Source organism: Apodemus sylvaticus, chromosome 15, assembly GCF_947179515.1.
Source record: "Apodemus sylvaticus chromosome 15, mApoSyl1.1, whole genome shotgun sequence".
In the NCBI taxonomy this organism is placed as follows: Eukaryota; Metazoa; Chordata; class Mammalia; order Rodentia; family Muridae; genus Apodemus; species Apodemus sylvaticus.
The window spans coordinates 51,496,642-51,516,071 of NC_067486.1; the positions used below are offsets into that span (position 1 = coordinate 51,496,642).

The 19,430-nt window shown below is 41.1% G+C and overlaps 1 protein-coding gene and 1 non-coding gene across 2 annotated transcripts in view; both read right to left on the reverse strand.

The window, feature by feature from the left end:
- The window catches only part of Morc1 (MORC family CW-type zinc finger 1), a 208,985-nt gene that overhangs the window by 152,121 nt on the left and 37,434 nt on the right, over positions 1-19,430 (reverse strand). The window lies entirely within an intron of this gene.
- On the reverse strand, positions 4,555-4,661 carry LOC127666434 (U6 spliceosomal RNA). The gene has a single exon (XR_007973628.1). It is a non-coding gene; the product is annotated as a U6 spliceosomal RNA (small nuclear RNA).

Genomic DNA, 19,430 nt, shown 5'->3' on the forward strand with positions numbered 1-19,430 from the left:
TGCTTTCCAGAGTGGTTGTACCAATTTGCAACCCCACCAGCAGTGGAGGAGTGTTCCTTTTTCTCCGCACCCTCTCCAACACCTGCTGTCTCCTGAATTTTTAATCTTAGCCATTCTGACTGGTGTAAGATGAAATCTTAGGGTTGTTTTGATTTGCATTTCCCTAATGACTAATGAAGTGGAGCATTTTTTAAGATGCTTCTCCGCCATCCGAAGTTCTTCAGGTGAGAATTCTTTGTTTAACTCTGTACCCCATTTTTTAATAGGGTTGTTCGGTTTTCTGGAGTCTAACTTCTTGAGTTCTTTATATATATTGGATATTAGCCCTCTATCTGATGTAGGATTGGTGAAGATCTTTTCCCAATTTGTTGGTTGCCGATCTGTCCTCTTGATGGTGTCCTTTGCCTTACAGAAACTCTGTAACCTTATGAGGTCCCATTTGTCAATTCTTGCTCTTAGAGCATACGCTATTGGTGTTCTGTTCAGAAACTTTCTCCCTGTACCGATGTCCTCAAGGGTCTTCCCCAGTTTCTTTTCTATTAGCTTCAGAGTGTCTGGCTTTATGTGGAGGTCCTTGATCCATTTGGATTTGAGCTTAGTACAAGGAGACAAGGATGGATCAATTCGCATTCTTCTGCATGCTGACCTCCAGTTGAACCAGCACCATTTGTTGAAAAGGCTATCTTTTTTCCATTGGATGTTTTCAGCCTCTTTGTCGAGGATCAAGTGGCCATAGGTGTGTGGGTTCATTTCTGGATCTTCAATCCTGTTCCATTGATCCTCCTGCCTGTCACTGTACCAATACCACGCAGTTTTTAACACTATTGCTCTGTAGTATTGCTTGAGGTCAGGGATACTGATTCCCCCAGATTTTCTTTTGTTGCTGAGAATAGTTTTAGCTATCCTGGGTTTTTTGTTGTTCCAGATGAATTTGATAATTGCTCTTTCTAACTCTGTGAAGAATTGAGTTGGGATTTTGATGGGTATTGCATTGAATCTGTATAGTGCTTTAGGCAAAATGGCCATTTTAACTATATTGATTCTACCGATCCATGAGCATGGGAGGTTTTCCCATTTTTTGAGGTCTTCTTCCATTTCCTTCTTCAGAGTCTTGAAGTTCTTGCCATACAGATCTTTCGCATGTTTGGTAAGAGTCACCCCAAGATACTTTATACTGTTTGTGGCTATTGTGAAGGGGGTCATTTCCCTAATTTCTTTCTCAGCCTGTTTATCCTTTGAGTATAGGAAGGCCACTGATTTGCTTGAGTTGATTTTGTAACCTGCCACTTTGCTGAAGTTGTTTATCAGCTGTAGGAGCTCTCTAGTGGAGTTCTTTGGGTCACTTAGGTAGACGATCATGTCGTCTGCAAATAATGATAGTTTGACTTCCTCCTTTCCAATTTGTATCCCTTTGACCTCCTTATGTTGTCGAATTGCCCGAGCTAGTACCTCAAGTACAATATTGAAAAGATAAGGAGAAAGGGGGCAGCCTTGTCTGGTCCCTGATTTCAGTGGGATTGCTTCAAGTTTCTCTCCGTTTAGTTTGATGCTGGCTACCGGTTTGCTGTATATTGCTTTTACTATGTTTAGGTATGGGCCTTGAATTCCTGTTCTCTCCAAGACTTTAAGCATGAAAGGATGCTGAATTTTGTCAAATGCTTTTTCAGCATCCAATGAAATGACCATGTGGTTTTGTTCTTTGAGTTTGTTTATGTAGTGGATTGTATTGATGGATTTCCGTATATTGAACCAACCCTGCATTCCCGGGATAAAGCCTACTTGATCATGGTGGATGATCGTTTTGATGTGTTCTTGGATTCGGTTGGCAAGAATTTTGTTGAGTATTTTTGCATCGATGTTCATAAGGGAAATTGGTCTGAAGTTCTCTTTCTTTGTTGGATCTTTGTGTGGCTTTGGTATCAGCGTAATTGTGGCTTCGTAGAAGGAATTGGGTAGTGTTCCTTCTGTTTCTATTTTGTGGAATAGTTTGAAGAGTATTGGTGTTAACTCTTCTTTGAAGGTCTGGTAGAATTCTGCACTGAAACCATCTGGTCCTGTGCTTTTTTTGGTTGGAAGACTTTCTATGACTCCTTCTATTTCTTTAGGCTTTATGGGACTGTTTAGATGGTCTAGTTGGTCCTGATTTAATTTTGGTATTTGGTATCTGTCAAGGAAATTGTCCATTTCCTCCAGATTCTCCAGTTGTGTTGAGTACAGGCTCTTGTAGTAGGATCTGATGATTTTTTGGATTTCCTCAGTTTCCGTTGTTATGTCTCCCTTTTCATTTCTAAGTTTGTTAATTTGGATACTTTCTCTGTGCCCTTTGGTCAGTCTGGCTAAGGGTTTATCTATCTTGTTGATTTTCTCAAAGAACCAGCTCCTAGTTTTGTTGATTTTTTGTATGGTTCTCTTTGTTTCTACTTGATTGATTTCGGCCCTGAGTTTGATGATTTCCTGCCTTCTACTCCTCCTGGGTGAAATAGCTTCTTTTTGTTCTAGGGCTTTCAGGTGTGTCATTAAGTTGGTAATGTATGCTCTCTCCATTTTCTTTTTGGAGGCACTCAGGGCTATGAGTTTTCCTCTTAGCACTGCTTTCATTGTGTCCCATAGATTTGGGTATGTTGTGTTTTCATTTTCATTGTGTTCTAAAAAGTCTTTAATTTCTTTCTTTATTTCTTCCTTGACCAAGGTGTCATTGAGTAGAGTATTGTTCAATTTCCACGTGTATGTGGGTTTTCTGTTGTTTCTGTTGCTATTGAAGACCACTTTTATTCCATAGTGATCAGATAGGAGGCATGGGATTAGTTCTATCTTTTTATATTTGTTGAGGTCTGTCTTGTGACCAATTATATGGTCGATTTTGGAGAAGGTACCATGAGGTGCTGAAAAAAAGGTATATTCTTTTGTTTTAGGATAGAATGTTCTATATATATCAGTTAAGTCTAATTGGTCCAAAGCTTCAATTAGTTTCATTGTGTCCTTGTTTAGTTTCTGTTTTCCTGATCGGTCCATTGAGGAAAGTGCAGTGTTGAAGTCACCCACAATTATTGTGTTAGGTGTAATGTGTGCTTTGAGTTTTAATAGAGTTTCTTTTATGAAAGAGGGTGCCCTTGCATTTGGAGCATAGATGTTCAGGATTGAGAGTTCTTCTTGTTGTATTTTTCCTTTGACCAGCAAGAAGTGTCCCTCAGAGTCTCTTTTGATGACTTTGGGTTGAAAGTCAATTTTATCTGATATTAAAATGGCTACTCCAGCTTGTTTCCTGAGACCATTTGCTTGTAAAATTGTCTTCCAGCCTTTTACTCTAAGGTAGTGTTTGTCTTTGACCCTGAGGTGTGTTTCCTGTAAGCAGCAAAATGTAGGGTCCTGTTTACGTATCCAGTCAGTTAGTCTGTGTCTTTTTATTGGGGCATTGAGTCCATTGATGTTAAGAGATATTAAGGAATAGTGATTGTTACTTCCTATCATTTTTGACGTTATTTTTTAAATTTGATTGCTTAACTTCTTTTGGGTTTGATGAAAGGTTACTATCTTGCTTTTTTCAGGGTGGAGTTTCCCTCCTTGTATTGGTGTTGTCCTCCTATTATCCTTTTTAGGGCTGGGTTTGTGGATAGATATTGGGTGAACTTGGTTTTGTCGTGAAATATCTTAGTTTCTCCATCTATGGTGATTGAGAGTTTTGCTGGATATAGTAGTTTTGGTTGGCATTTGTGTTCTCTTAGAGTCTGCATGAGATCTGCCCAGGACCTTCTAGCCTTCATAGTCTCAGGTGAAAAGTCTGCTGTGATTCTGATAGGTCTTCCTTTATATGTTACTTGGCCTTTTTCTCTTACTGCCTTTAGTATTCTTTCTTTGTTTAGAACATTTGGTGTTTTGATTATTATGTGACGGGAAGTATTTCTGTTCTGGTCCAGTCTGTTTGGAGTTCTGTAGGCTTCTTGTATATTCATGGGCATCTCTCTCTTTAGGTTAGGGAAGTTTTCTTCCATAATTTTATTGAAGATATTTGCTGGCCCTTTAAGTTGTAAATCTTCACTCTCATCTATGCCTATAATCCTTAGGTTTGGTCTTCTCATTGTGTCCTGGATTTCCTGGATATTTTGGGTTACAAGCTTTTTGCACTTTGCATTTTCTTTAACTGTTGAGTCCATGGTTTCTATGGAATCTTCAGCATCTGAGATTCTTTCTTCTATCTCTTGTATTCTGTTGTTGATATTTGCATCTCTGTCCCCTGATTTCTTCCCAAGGCTTTCTATCTCCAAAGTTGTCTCCCTTTGAGTTTTCTTAGTTGTTTCTACTTCTGATTTTAGATCCTGGATGGTTTTGCTTAGCTCCTTCCCTTGCATGTTTGTGTTTTCCTGTAATTCTTTAAGAGATTTTTGTGTTTCCTCTTTCATGAGCTCAGCCTGTTGACCAAAGTTCTCCTGTATTTCTTTAAGAGATTTTTGTGTTTCGTCTTTCATGACCTCAGCCTGTTGAGCAAAGTTCTCCTGTATTTCTTTAAGTGTTTTTTGCATTTCCTCCTTGTTGGCTTTTGTATTCTCCTGGATTTCTAAAAATATGGAACGCTTCACGAATTTGCGTGTCATCCTTGCGCAGGGGCCATGCTAATCTTCTCTGTATCGTTCCAATTTTAGTATATGTGCTGCCGAAGCGAGCACGAATTCATTGTTTCTAATGGCTGAATAGTACTCCATTGTGTAGATATACCACATTTTTTGCATCCACTCTTCTGTTGAGGGATACCTGGGTTCTTTCCAGCATCTGGCAATTATAAATAGGGCTTCTATGAACATAGTAGAGCATGTATCCTTATTACATGGTAGGGAATCCTCTGGGTATATGCCCAGGAGTGGTAACTATACTCTTCTTAATTCCTATTCCTGTTCTTTGTATGTAGCTTTTTTGATTATACACAGTGGGGTCCTTTGGGCTGAGGAGAACAGACTCTGCTCTAGAGTAGAGCATATACCTGTTTGTTGGAGAGTCAATAACTACAATGAGGTGAGTCTACGATGCCCACTGTGTGGACCAGGCTGGCCTTGAAATTAGAGACTGCCCAGCCTCTCCCTCCTGAGTTCTGAGATTAAAGGCATGGTCACCACCACCTGGTTTAGGAAGTCAAATTTAATAGACAGCTTTGTCCTTAAGGATGCAAATGCTTGTCTAGGATACAAGAGTAATGGGAAATAATTTTTATTTTCTTTTCACTGTGAAAGAAATAATTTCTACAATTTGAGAATAATACAATAATTTCTACAATTTCTACAATTTCTAGAAATTTCTACAATGGGTTTGGAATTTGATTTTCATTTTTTCACACTTGTGTTAGATAAAATTATATTGCATCTTTAAAAAAAAGTCAGAAGCATATATTACTTATTACTTAGAAACATATGCCAGGAGGTCGTGGCGCACACCTGTAATCCCAGCACTCTGGGAAGCAAAGGCAGGTGGATTTCTGAGTTCGAGACCAGCCTGGTCTACAGAGTGTGTTCTAGGACAGCCAGGGCTACACAGAGAAACCCTGTCTGGAAAAACCAAATCCAAAAACAACAAAAACAAAAAAAAAGGAAAGAAAGAAAGAAAAAAGAAAGAAATATACCTAGCAAAAGTTTGTGGAAGTCATACAAATTATTGTATTATTCTCAACCTAGACTCGGCCATACACATTATAGAAAATTCTAACTGTTCTAAGAAACTATTACTAGGAACAAGAGAAAACAGATTTGTGTAATGAAAAGATATCTCAAAATGAAAAATTAAGAAAAAATGATAAATTAGGTCTAATCTAAACTGAGATATACTGAAAAATTGGGTATATTTCAATATTTAAGTTGCGAAGGTGGGCACAGTGGCATATGCCCATTACCCCAGCACTGGTGTGTGCTGGCTGTGTTTTTTCCAACTTGAAACAAGAGTCACCTGAGAGGAGAAAACTTCAACTGAGGCAATGCCTCCATAACTGACCTGCAGGCAAGCCTGAGGGGCATTTCTGAATTAATGATCCGCGTGGTAGGGTGCAGGCCATTATGAGTACTGTTAGCCCTAAGCAGGCCTCTTCTGGGGTGTATAAAAAGACAGATGAGTTGGCCATGAAGAGCAATCCAGTAAGCCGCATTCCTCCACGTCTCTGTCACCTCTGCTTCAGTTCACTGTCTAGATTCCTGCCCTGCCTTGAGTTTCTGCCCTATCCTCTTTCAAAAGACTGTGATGTGGAACTATAAGCTGAAATAAATCGTTTCCTCTCCAAATTGCTTTTGGTCAAAAGGATAAACTCAATTTGCTGAATAATTTCAACAGTAATTTAGGCTGAGGGAGCTTAAGACATTTTTACATTACTTTATGTCTTAGCTAGGGTTTCTATTGCTGCAAAGAAGAACCATGACCAAAAAGCAAGTTGAAAAGAAAGGGTTATTTGGCTTACATGGCTCATTATTGAAGGAAGTCAGGACAGGAACTTGAACAGGGCAGGATCCTGGAGGCTGAGGACGCAGCCATGGAGGGGTGCTGCTCACTGGCTGGCTTGCTATGGCTTGCTCAGCCTGCTTTCTTCCAGAATCAAGGCCCTCCAGGCCGACAATGGCACCACCTCACATGGTTGGGCCCTCCCCCATTGATGACTAATTGAGAAAATGCCTTACAGCTAGATCTCATGGAGGCATTTTCTCATCTGAGGCTTCTTCTTCTCTGATGTCTCTAACTTGTGTGTCAAGATGGCACACAAAATCAACCAGTGCAATTTTATATATTCAGAAAATTCAAACATATTTAATAGATTATATCTGTATACAAATGAAAACAACTCTTTTCATTCCCATCCCACCTTCTGTCGCAAGGATAAAGGCCCTGGAACAGGTGAAAGACAAGCAGGTGAGAAAGAGAAGATGCTATGACAATGTAGAATCCTAAATGCTTCGATCCAGGGTTCAATGGCATATCCTAACACCTTCTTGAAATACAAATGACAAAATTGTACTTCTATACTCTTCCTCAAAGGATTCTGTACTCTTTAAGTGAAATGGAGAACATGGGAACTGTGAGGTTAGAAACCTGTATCTGGTGGCTACACAAAACTGTGCATGAAGGGTATTGAAACAGAATCACTGATACTGTAGATCTGGCATATGACAATCCACAATGAGCACACACTTGGAAACAATGGACAGTATGCACCGGCTGGCCATCTTCCACTCTCTTAGTCCTACTCTTCCCAGGTAATGCAGTGTCTTTGGAAATGGTACTAAGTTTTAGTTATTTCTGTAACTGAGACCAAAGCTGACTAACAATTACCACGGAGAATAAGATGACATTTACTAAAGACTTGCTTTGCACAAATAGAATATTTCAAAGGAGGAAAAATCACATGTGCACTACAGGATAGGGATGGGAGGCAACAAAGGTGGTTTAAGATAGGAAACTTGGCTCAGACTTCCAAAAGTGATCCCATATTAGTTAATGAATACTATCCCCAAACCCAGAGATACCTTAATTTCTATTCTTTAATACTTTTGGTACAATTTCCTTTCTATGTACCTCTTGACTTTCTTTTGATTTTTTATAGATATTGTGTGGGTGGTGTGTGTAATGTGTTTGCATATATGTATATGGAGGTCAGAAATAGAAGTCAGGTAGTCTCCTCTATGTATTGTGCCTTTTTTGTTCATTTGTTCATGTGTTTTTGAGGCAGAGTTTCTCACTGAACCTGGTAAAAGGCAATTAGCAAGACAGTCTGGGCATTCAGCTCTGGGGATCCACCTGCCTCCTGTCCCCCAAGTGTTAGTGTTATAAATGTGTGCTACTATCACTAGCTTTATCACACAGGTGCTGGGAATTCAAACCCAAGTTTCATGTGTGTGCAGCAAACACTCTGCCAAGTGCATTATCTCCCTAATTCCCATGAAGTTATTTTTCATGACTCCTTTCTCTCAAAGAACATTGCATGAGTTTTAACATTATACTCTACCACAACTCTCATCCTACAAGTACAGTGCATTTTCTACACATCCCCTGAAACCTGTGTCTAATTCCTTTTTTCTCTTACTAATCTACATTCACAGTTATGAATGTAGACTGCTTATAATGCATATAATGTAGAATTTGTATAATGTCTACACATTATATGCATTGAGCAGGTTATATTTATATGTATGTTTAGAAATACACACACACACACACACCCCAAGGCCATGCATTTGAGAGAGACAAAAGGAAGTACATGGATGGGAGGGGGTTGTTTTTGAGACAATGTCTCTCACTGAACCTGGTAACAGCTAATTGGCAAGACAGGCTGGCTATTCAGCTCTGGGGATCTACGTGCCTTTTGTGATAGTGTTATCATAGAACAAGGCCTGCTGCGGCCTCACTGCTGCTGCTGCAGACCCAGCCTTCAGTGAAATGATAAAGATTCAGATTCCTACACTGAAAATCAGTGTGAAATTGTGAAAAATACAATACATTCAGACAGACTGAATAATATCTACTTGGGTAGAAAATTCAAGAAAATAACTCAAAACAAAAGGATGCAAGGTAAGCTAAATAGAAGATACTCAAGGTGGATAGATTTTTAAAGAAAGAAAGAAAATCATTCAGGATAAGCAGGCTGAGAAAGAAATTAGGGAAATGACACCCTTCACAATAGCCACAAACAATATAAAGTACCTTGCTGTGACTCTGACCAAACAAGTGAAAGATCTGTATGACAAGAACTTCAAGTCTCTGAAGAAGGAAATGAAAGAAGACCTCAGAAAATGGAAAAATCTGCCATGCTCGTGGATTGGCAGGATTAATATAGTTAAAATGGCCATCTTGCCAAAAGCAATCTACAGATTCAATGCAATACCCATCAAAATCCCAACTCAGTTCTTCATAGAGTTAGAAAGAGCAATTCTCAAATTCATCTGGAATAACAAAAAACCCAGGATAGCTAAAACTATTCTCAAAAACAAAAGAAATTCTGGGGGAATCAGTATCCTGGACCTCAAGCAATACTACAGAGCAATAGTGTTAAAAACTGCATGGTATTGGTACAGTGACAGGCAGGCAGATCAATGGAATAGAATTAAAGATCCAGAAATGAACCCACACACCTATGGCCACTTGATCTTCGACAAAGAAGGTGAAAATATCCAGTGGGAAAAAAGATAGCCTTTTTAACAAATGGTGCTAGTTCAACTGGAGGTCAGCATGCAGAAGAATGTGAATTGATCCATTTTTATCTCTTTGTACTAAGCTCAAGTCCAAGTGGATCAAAGATGTCCACATAAAACCTGATACACTGAAACTAATAGAAAAGAAACTGGTAAAGACCCTTGAGGACATGGACACAGGGGAAAAGTTCCTGAACAGAACACTAATAACTTATGCTCTAAGATCAAGAATTGACAAATGGGATCTCATAAAATTACAAAGTTTCTGTAAGGCAAAGGACACCATCAAAAGGACAAATCGGCAGCCAACAAATTGGGAAAAGATCTTCACCAACCCAAAGAATTCAAGAAATTAAACCCCAGAAAACCAAATAACCCTATTAAAAATAGGGTACAGAGCTAAACAAAGAATTCTCACCTGAAGAACTTCAGATGGCTGAGAAGCATCTTAAAAAATGTTCACCATCATTAGTCATTAGGAAAATGCAAATCAAAACCTGAAATTTCACCTCACACCAGTCAGAATGGCCAAGATCAAAAACTCAGGAGAAAACAGGTGCTGACAAGAATGTGGAGAAAGAGGAACACTCCTCCACTGCTGGTGGGGTTGCAAATTGGTACAACCACTATGGAAATCAATCTGGCGGTTCCTCAGAAAACTGGGCATGACACTTCCGGAGAACCCTGCTATACCACTCCTGGGCATATACCCAGAGGATTCTCCAGCATGTAATAAGGATACATGTTCTACTATGTTCATAGCAGCCCTATTTATAATAGCCATAAGCTGGAAAGAACCCAGGTGTCCCTCAGCAGAGGAATGGATACAAAAAATGTTGTATATATACACAATGGAGTACTATTCAGCCATTAGAAACAATGAATTCATGAAATTCTTAGACAAATGGATGGAGCTGGAGAACATCATACTAAATGAGGTAACCCAGTCTCAAAAGATCAACCATGGTATGCACTCACTGATAAGTGGATATTAGCCTAGAAACTTTGATTACCCAAGTCATAATCCACATATCAAATGATGTCCAAAAAGAATGGAGGAGTGGCCCCTGGTTCTCGAAAGGCTCAGTGCAGCAGTATAGGGCAATACCAGAGCAGGGAAGTAGGAAGGGGCGGATGGGGGAACAGGGCGAGGGAAGAGGGCTTATGGGACTTTCCGGGGAGTAGGGAGCCAGGAAAGGGGAAATCATTTAAAATGTAAATAAAAAATATATCGAATAAAAAAAAGTTCAAGAAAAAAAGAAAAGAAAAGTTATCAGCATAAGTATGTTTGTTTTGACATCTGTAATATGCCATGCTGGTTCCAATGCTGGTATCTACAGATTCGGGTGTGGTTATATATAGTCTGGCAATTCAAGTCAATGTAGACTTTTAGAAACTACTTTATGAGTGGAGAAATCATTATAAAATCTATCTTAGCAATACCACATAATGGCTTACCAATGCAGTTTATTTTCAGTGTGTCAATTTAATAATGAAAAATAAGACTATAAAACACTAGTATCCAATACTAAAAACTAGTACCCAACTATCATATTTAAGTTTTCCTGTTTTCTTAAAAGTTTTAAGAGCATTGTTTCACAACTGATTTTATAATGTATAAAAATGGAAACTCGAGCAGCAGCAGCAGCAGCAGCAGCAGCAGCGGCTGGTCCAGAGGAAGGGCCATCAGCAGTAGAACCAAGCGGACAGGGTCCAGGCAGACCCGGCGCCCACGACCACTGACCATCGCTGGCCAGCCAGGCTGCAAGCAGCAGCGGATCTACGGTGCCTTTCACCACACAGAAGCCACATCAGAACTCTGCCTCCCGCCAGTCAGTTACCAGGGCTCCATATTGGTTCTCGGTCGCCAGAGAAATCAGACTGAGGTACGCAAATATAACCCGAGACCAACATCGCGGGGGTCTAAGCCCGACGGGCGTTGGCCTGCACCCAGGCCCTGGGCTGATCGGAGGTCCACCGGGGTGCAAACCCGGCCAGGAGGTTTTTTTCCTCCCGGGCCGGCGCGCGCACCACCACCATTTTGCCTAAGGGAAGCCAGGGAGACCTAGCAGGCAAAACCAAACCGGCTAACAGGCATAGCTCGAGGCGGACATAGCAGGGGTCTCAGACGGTCAGGCCCAGGACTGCCCCCAGGTCCTGGGCTGCTCGGCGGGCCATCTGTGTGCCAACCCAGCCAGGAGCTTGTTTGCCTGGGCCAGCGCGCACCGCCGCCATTTTGCCTACGGGAAGCCAGAGAGACCTAGCAGGCAAAACCAAACCAGCTAACAGGCATAGCCCAAGGCGGACATAGCAGGGGTCTCAGACGGTCAGGCCCCGGACTGCCCCCAGGTCCTGGGCTGCTCGGCGGGCCATCTGTGTGCCAACCCAGCCAGGAGCTTGTTTGCCTGGGCCGGCGCGCACCGCCGCCATTTTGCCTACGGGAAGCCAGAGAGACCTAGCAGGCAAAACCAAACCGGCTAACAGGCATAGCCCAAGGCAGACATAGCAGGGGTCTCAGACAGTCAGGCCCTGGACTGCCCCCAGGCCCAGGACTGCTCGGTAGGCCATCTGTGTGCCGACCCAGCCAGGAGGTTGTTTATCAGGGCCGTTTGCTTACCACCACCATTTTGCCTACGGGAAGCCAGAGAGACCTAGCAGGCAAAACCAAACCAGCTAACAGGCATAGCCCGAGGCAGACATAGCAGGGGTCTCAGACGGTCAGGCCCTGGACTGCCCCCAGGTCCTGGGCTGCTCGTTGGGCCATCTGTGTGCTGACCCAGCCAGGAGGTTGTTAGCCCAGCAGACTCTCCCAGCACTCTCAGGGAACTCGCGCATGCCACCATCCTAGCCACCTGACACACCCAATTAACACCCACAGCTGAGGGGAGCTTTGCACCAACATTGGCCTGCCAGGCTTTTGCCTAGCCTCAGGGCCTGAGCAGCTAGGCTAGCCTTGTGTGCACCAACCCGGTTGGGAGTTCTGCTGCCCAGATCAGCCTGGGCGGCAGCACCACATATCCAAGTCCTGCAAGTGGCTAGCTGGGTTTCCGGGCGGCCAGCTGGGAGAAGTCAGTGTGCTCCAGTGAATCCAGCGGGCCCCAGCGGGAGCCTTCGGGTGCCTGCTTTGGGATCTGAACAGCCTGGGCAGCAGCACCCTGTCTACAAGCAGCGCAGGAGGTAAGCTGTGCACCAGAGGCCAACTGGGAAGGGGCAGCTTGCACTGGTGAGTCCAGCACTGACAAGAAAAACTAACACCAGTGAGAACTAGATGGCAAAAGGCAAACGCAGGAACGTCACTAACAGAAATCAAGGCAATATGGCAACATCTGAACCCAATTCTCCTCTACCAACATGTCCTGGATACCCCATCACACCAGTAAAACAAGATTTGGATTTAAAATCACTGGTCATGATGCTGGTACAGGAACACATGAAGGACACACTTAAAGAAATTCAGGAGACAATGGATCAAAAGTTAGAAGCCCTTGCAAGGGAAACACAAAAATCATTGAAAGAAATCCAGGAGAATACAAAAGCCAACAAGGAGGAAATGCAAAAAACACTTAAAGAAATACAGGAGAACTTTGATCAACAGGCTGAGGTCATGAAAGACGAAACACAAAAAGCTCTTAAAGAAATACAGGAGAACTTTGGTCAACAGGCTGAGCTCATGAAAGAGGAAACACAAAAATCTCTTAAAGAATTACAGGAAAACACAAACATGCAAGTGAAGGAGCTAAGCAAAACCATCCAGGATCTAAAATCAGAAGTAGAAACAACTAAGAAAACTCAAAGGGAGACAACTTTGGAGATAGAAAGCCTTGGGAAGAAATCAGGGGACAGAGATGCAAATATCAACAACAGAATACAAGAGATAGAAGAAAGAATCTCAGATGCTGAAGATTCCATAGAAACCATGGACTCAACAGTTAAAGAAAATGCAAAATGCAAAAAGCTTGTAACCCAAAATATCCAGGAAATCCAGGACACAATGAGAAGACCAAACCTAAGGATTATAGGCATAGATGAGAGTGAAGATTTACAACTTAAAGGGCCAGCAAATATCTTCAATAAAATTATGGAAGAAAACTTCCCTAACCTAAAGAGAGAGATGCCCATGAATATACAAGAAGCCTACAGAACTCCAAACAGACTGGACCAGAACAGAAATACTTCCCGTCACATAATAATCAAAACACCAAATGTTCTAAACAAAGAAAGAATACTAAAGGCAGTAAGAGAAAAAGGCCAAGTAACATATAAAGGAAGACCTATCAGAATCACAGCAGACTTTTCACCTGAGACTATGAAGGCTAGAAGGTCCTGGGCAGATCTCATGCAGACTCTAAGAGAACACAAATGCCAACCAAAACTACTATATCCAGCAAAACTCTCAATCACCATAGATGGAGAAACTAAGATATTTCATGACAAAACCAAGTTTACCCAATATCTATCCACAAACCCGGCCCTAAAAAGGATAATAGGAGGACAACACCAATACAAGGAGGGAAACTTCACCCTGGAAAAAGCAAGATAGTAACCTTTCATCAAACCCAAAAGAAGTTAAGCATTCAAATTTAAAAAATAACGTCAAAAATGATAGGAAGTAACAATCACTATTCCTTAATATCTCTTAACATCAATGGACTCAATGCCCCAATAAAAAGACACAGACTAACTGACTGGATACGTAAACAGGACCCTACATTTTGCTGCTTACAGGAAACACACCTCAGGGTCAAAGACAAACACTACCTTAGAGTAAAAGGCTGGAAGACAATTTTACAAGCAAATGGTCTCAGGAAACAAGCTGGAGTAGCCATTTTAATATCAGATAAAATTGACTTTCAACCCAAAGTCATCAAAAGAGACCCTGAGGGACACTTCTTGCTGGTCAAAGGAAAAATACAAAAAGAAGAACTGTCAATCCTGAACATCTATGCCCCAAATGCAAGGGCACCCTCTTTCGTAAAAGAAACTTTATTAAAACTAAAAGCACACATTGCACCTAACACAATAATTGTGGGTGACTTCAAAACTGCACTTTCCTCAATAGACCGATCAGGAAAACAGAAACTAAACAGGGACACAATGAAACTAATTGAAGCTTTGGACCAATTAGATTTAACAGATATATATAGAACATTCTATCCTAAAACAAAAGAATATACCTTTTTCTCAGCACCTCATGGTACCTTCTCCAAAATCGACCATATAATTGGTCACAAGACAGACCTCAACAAATATAAGAAGATAGAACTAATCCCATGCCTCCTATCTGATCACTATGGAGTAAAAGTGGTCTTCAATAGCAACAAAAACAACAGAAAGCCCACATACACGTGGAAACTTAACAATACTCTACTCAATGATACCTTGGTCAAGGAAGAAATAAAGAAAGAAATCAAAGACTTTTTAGAACACAATGAAAATGAAAACACAACATACCCAAATCTATGGGACACAATGAAAGCAGTGCTAAGAGGAAAACTCATAGCCCTGAGTGCCTCCAAAAAGAAAATGGAGAGAGCATACATTACCAGCTTAATGACACACCTGAAAGCCCTAGAACAAAAAGAAGCTACTTCGCCCAGGAGGAGTAGAAGGCAGGAAATCATCAAACTCAGGGCTGAAATCAATCAAGTAGAAACAAAGAGAACCATACAAAAAATCAACAAAACCAGGAGCTGGTTCTTTGAGAAAATCAACAAGATAGATAAACCCTTAGCCAGACTGACCAAAGGGCACAGAGAAAGTATCCAAATTAACAAACTTAGAAATGAAAAGGGAGATATAACAACGGAAACTGAGGAAATCCAAAAAATCATCAGATCCTACTACAAGAGCCTGTACTCAACACAACTAGAGAATCTGGAGGAAATGGACAATTTCCTTGACAGATACCAGATACCAAAATTAAATCAGGACCAACTAGACCATCTAAACAGTCCCATAATGCCTAAAGAAATAGAAGGAGTCATAGAAAGTCTTCCAACCAAAAAAAGCACAGGACCAGATGGCTTCAGTGCAGAATTCTACCAGACCTTCAAAGAAGAGTTAACACCAATACTCTTCAAACTATTCCACAAAATAGAAACAGAAGGAACACTACCCAATTCCTTCTATGAAGCCACAATTACGCTGATACCAAAGCCACACAAAGATCCAACAAAGAAAGAGAACTTCAGACCAATTTCCCTTATGAACATCGATGCAAAAATACTCAATAAAATTCTTGCCAACCGAATCCAAGAACACATCAAAACGATCATCCACCATGATCAAGTAGGCTTTATCCCGGGAATGCAGGGTTGGTTCAATATACGGAAATCCATCAATACAATCCACTACATAAACAAACTCAAAGAACAAAACCACATGGTCATTTCATTGGATGCTGAAAAAGCATTTGACAAAATTCAGCATCCCTTCATGCTTAAAGTCTTGGAGAGAACAGGAATTCAAGGCCCATACCTACACATAGTAAAAGCAATATACAGCAAACCGGTAGCCAGCATCAAACTAAATGGAGAGAAACTTGAAGCAATCCCACTGAAATCAGGGACCAGACAAGGCTGCCCCCTTTCTCCTTATCTTTTCAATATTGTACTTGAGGTACTAGCTCGGGCAATTCGACAACATAAGGAGGTCAAAGGGATACAAATTGGAAAGGAAGAAGTCAAACTATCATTATTTGCAGACGATATGATCGTCTACCTAAGTGACCCAAAGAACTCCACTAGAGAGCTCCTACAGCTGATAAACAACTTCAGCAAAGTGGCAGGTTATAAAATCAACTCAAGCAAATCAGTGGCCTTCCTATACTCAAAGGATAAGCAGGCTGAGAAAGAAATTAGGGAAATGACCCCCTTCACAATAGCCACAAACAGTATAAAGTATCTTGGGGTGACTCTTACCAAACATGTGAAAGATCTGTATGACAAGAACTTCAAGACTTTGAAGAAGGAAATGGAAGAAGACCTCAAAAAATGGGAAAACCTCCCATGCTCATGGATCGGTAGAATCAATATAGTTAAAATGGCCATTTTGCCTAAAGCACTATACAGATTCAATGCAATACCCATCAAAATCCCAACTCAATTCTTCACAGAGTTAGAAAGAGCAATTATCAAATTCATCTGGAACAACAAAAAACCCAGGATAGCTAAAACTATTCTCAGCAACAAAAGAAAATCTGGGGGAATCAGTATCCCTGACCTCAAGCAATACTACAGAGCAATAGTGTTAAAAACTGCATGGTATTGGTACAGTGACAGACAGGAGGATCAATGGAACAGGATTGAAGATCCAGAAATGAACCCACACACCTATGGCCACTTGATCCTCGACAAAGAGGCTGAAAACATCCAATGGAAAAAAGATAGCCTTTTCCACAAATGGTGCTGGTTCAACTGGAGGTCAGCATGCAGAAGAATGCGAATTGATCCATCCTTGTCTCCTTGTACTAAGCTCAAATCCAAATGGATCAAGGACCTCCACATAAAGCCAGACACTCTGAAGCTAATAGAAAAGAAACTGGGGAAGACCCTGGAGGACATCGGTACAGGGAGAAAGTTTCTGAACAGAACACCAATAGCGTATGCTCTAAGAGCAAGAATTGACAAATGGGACCTCATAAGGTTACAGAGTTTCTGTAAGGCAAAGGACACCATCAAGAGGACAGATCGGCAACCAACAAATTGGGAAAAGATCTTCACCAATCCTACATCAGATAGAGGGCTAATATCCAATATATATAAAGAACTCAAGAAGTTAGACTCCAGAAAACCAAACAACCCTATTAAAAAATGGGGTACAGAGTTAAACAAAGAATTCTCACCTGAAGAACTTCGGATGGCAGAGAAGCATCTTAAAAAATGCTCAACTTCATTAGTCATTAGGGAAATGCAAATCAAAACAACACTAAGATTTCATCTTACACCAGTCAGAATGGCTAAGATTAAAAATTCAGGAGACAGCAGGTGTTGGAGAGGGTGTGGAGAAAGAGGAACACTCCTCCACTGCTGGTGGGGTTGCAAATTGGTACAACCACTTTGGAAATCAGTCTGGCGGTTCCTCCGAAAACTGGGCACCTCACTTCCAGAAGATCCTGCTATACCACTCCTGGGCATATACCCAGAAGACTCCCCACCATGTAATAAGGATACATGTTCTACTATGTTCATAGCAGCCCTATTTGTAATTGCCAGATGTTGGAAAGAACCCAGGTATCCCTCAACAGAAGAGTGGATGCAAAAAATGTGGTATATCTACACAATGGAGTACTATTCAGCCATTAGAAACAACGAATTCATGAAATTCTTAGGCAAATGGATGGAGCTAGAGAATATCATACTCAGTGAGGTAACCCAGACTCAAAAGGTGAATCATGGTATGCACTCACTAATAAGTGGATATTAACCTAGAAAACTGGAATACCCAAAACATAATCCACACATCAAATGAGGTACAAGAAGAAAGGAGGAGTGGCCCCTGGTTCTGGAAAGACTCAGTGAAACAGTATTCAGCAAAACCAGAACGGGGAAGTGGGAAGGGGTGGGTGGGAGGACAGGGGAAGAGAAGGGGGCTTACGGGACTTTCGGGGAGTGGGGGGGGGGGCTAGAAAAGGGGAAATCATTTGAAATGTAAATAAATTATATCGAATAAAAAAAATTAAAAAAAAAAAAATGGAAACTCATTCTAGTACTAGTACAATCCTAGTACTTGGGAGATGGAGGGAGGAAAATTTTGAGTTCAAGGTCATCATCAGCTACATAGTAAAGCAAAGACCAACTTGGGCTACATGAAATTCTGTCTTAAACATATAAAAATGAAGGAAAGTAAATTGAAATGGAAACTAAAGGATTCTTTGGGAAGTCTGTTGGACAGAGTTTTGTTGGGACAAACATGTGAAGGAATGTTTAACTGAAGGGGACACAGGTGAAAGGCTAAGTTAGCCTCTTGAAGGAACATTTAGCTAAAGCAGACACAGGTGAAAAGACGTTCTGCTAAAGCAACCATGTGAAAGGACACATAATGAAGGATTCTTTGCTAACAACACACAAGCATTGGTATGTCTTACATTGAGAAGTTGAGCTGCAATTGTCTGGTATAGAGAGAAATGCACCAAAAAACTTCTGGAGGTCTGCTGCCATTTTCTTGCTGTTTCCTTAGACTTGGGCTGATTGACAGAGTGATGTCATCTGAGGCAGATGCATGTACTGAGGCAAGACACATGCTGAGGCAAAACCCGTGGAGGACACATGATGTTTGGAGGGTTTTGTATATGCTTGGCCAAGGGAGTGGCACTATTAGGAGGTGTGGCTTTGTTGGACTCAGAGGTGTATCACTGTGGGCATAGGTTTAATATCCTGGTCCTAGCTACATAGAAGAGTTTTCTCCTGTTTGCCTTCAGAACAAAGATGTAGAACCCTCAGCTCCTCCTGCACCATGCCTGCCTGGATGCTGCCATGCTCCCACCTTAGTGATAATGGACTGAACCTCTGAACTTGTAAGCCAGCCCCAATTAAATGCTATCCTTATAGGACTTGCATTGTTCATGGTGTCAATTCACAGCAGAAAAAAACCCTAATTAAGACAGAAGTTGGATCAGGGACTGAGGTATTGCTGTGATGGGCCTGACCATGCTTTTGTTTGGAAGAATGTGGATTTAGGGACTTTGAACTTGGAAGGCAGTGGAATCCTTTAAGTGGGGGCTTAATGGACTATTCTAATAGGAATATGGAAGACTTGTTGCTGAGGGTGATTTAAACTGTGCAGACCTGGCCTGAGAGGTTTCAGTGGAGAAGAATTATATGACCTAGAGACTCTTTTTGTGATATTTTGGTGATGAGTGTGGCTGATTTTTGCCCTTGTCTGAAGAGTCTACCTGAAGCTAAGGTAAAGAGATGTATATTATTGTATTAACAAAGGAAATTTCAAAAAATCCCAGCAGAAACTTTGCTCTTTGGTTAAGTCTCATGAAGAGCATTTGGAACAATCATACCAAATATACAAGATACATGGTTCAAGTAGCAACATAGAGCTATTTGCAGATGATATGATATGATATATAACAAACTCTAGAACTTTTACCAAAGAACTCCTACAGCTGAACTCCTTTAGAAAAGTGACTGGATACAAATTAACTCAGAAAAATAAAAAGCCCTCTTTATACAAATAATAAACAGGCCAAGTAAAAAATTAGACAAACAACATTCTTTGCAGTAGTCAGAATATAAAATATCTTGGAATTAATCTATCCAAGTAAGTGAAAGA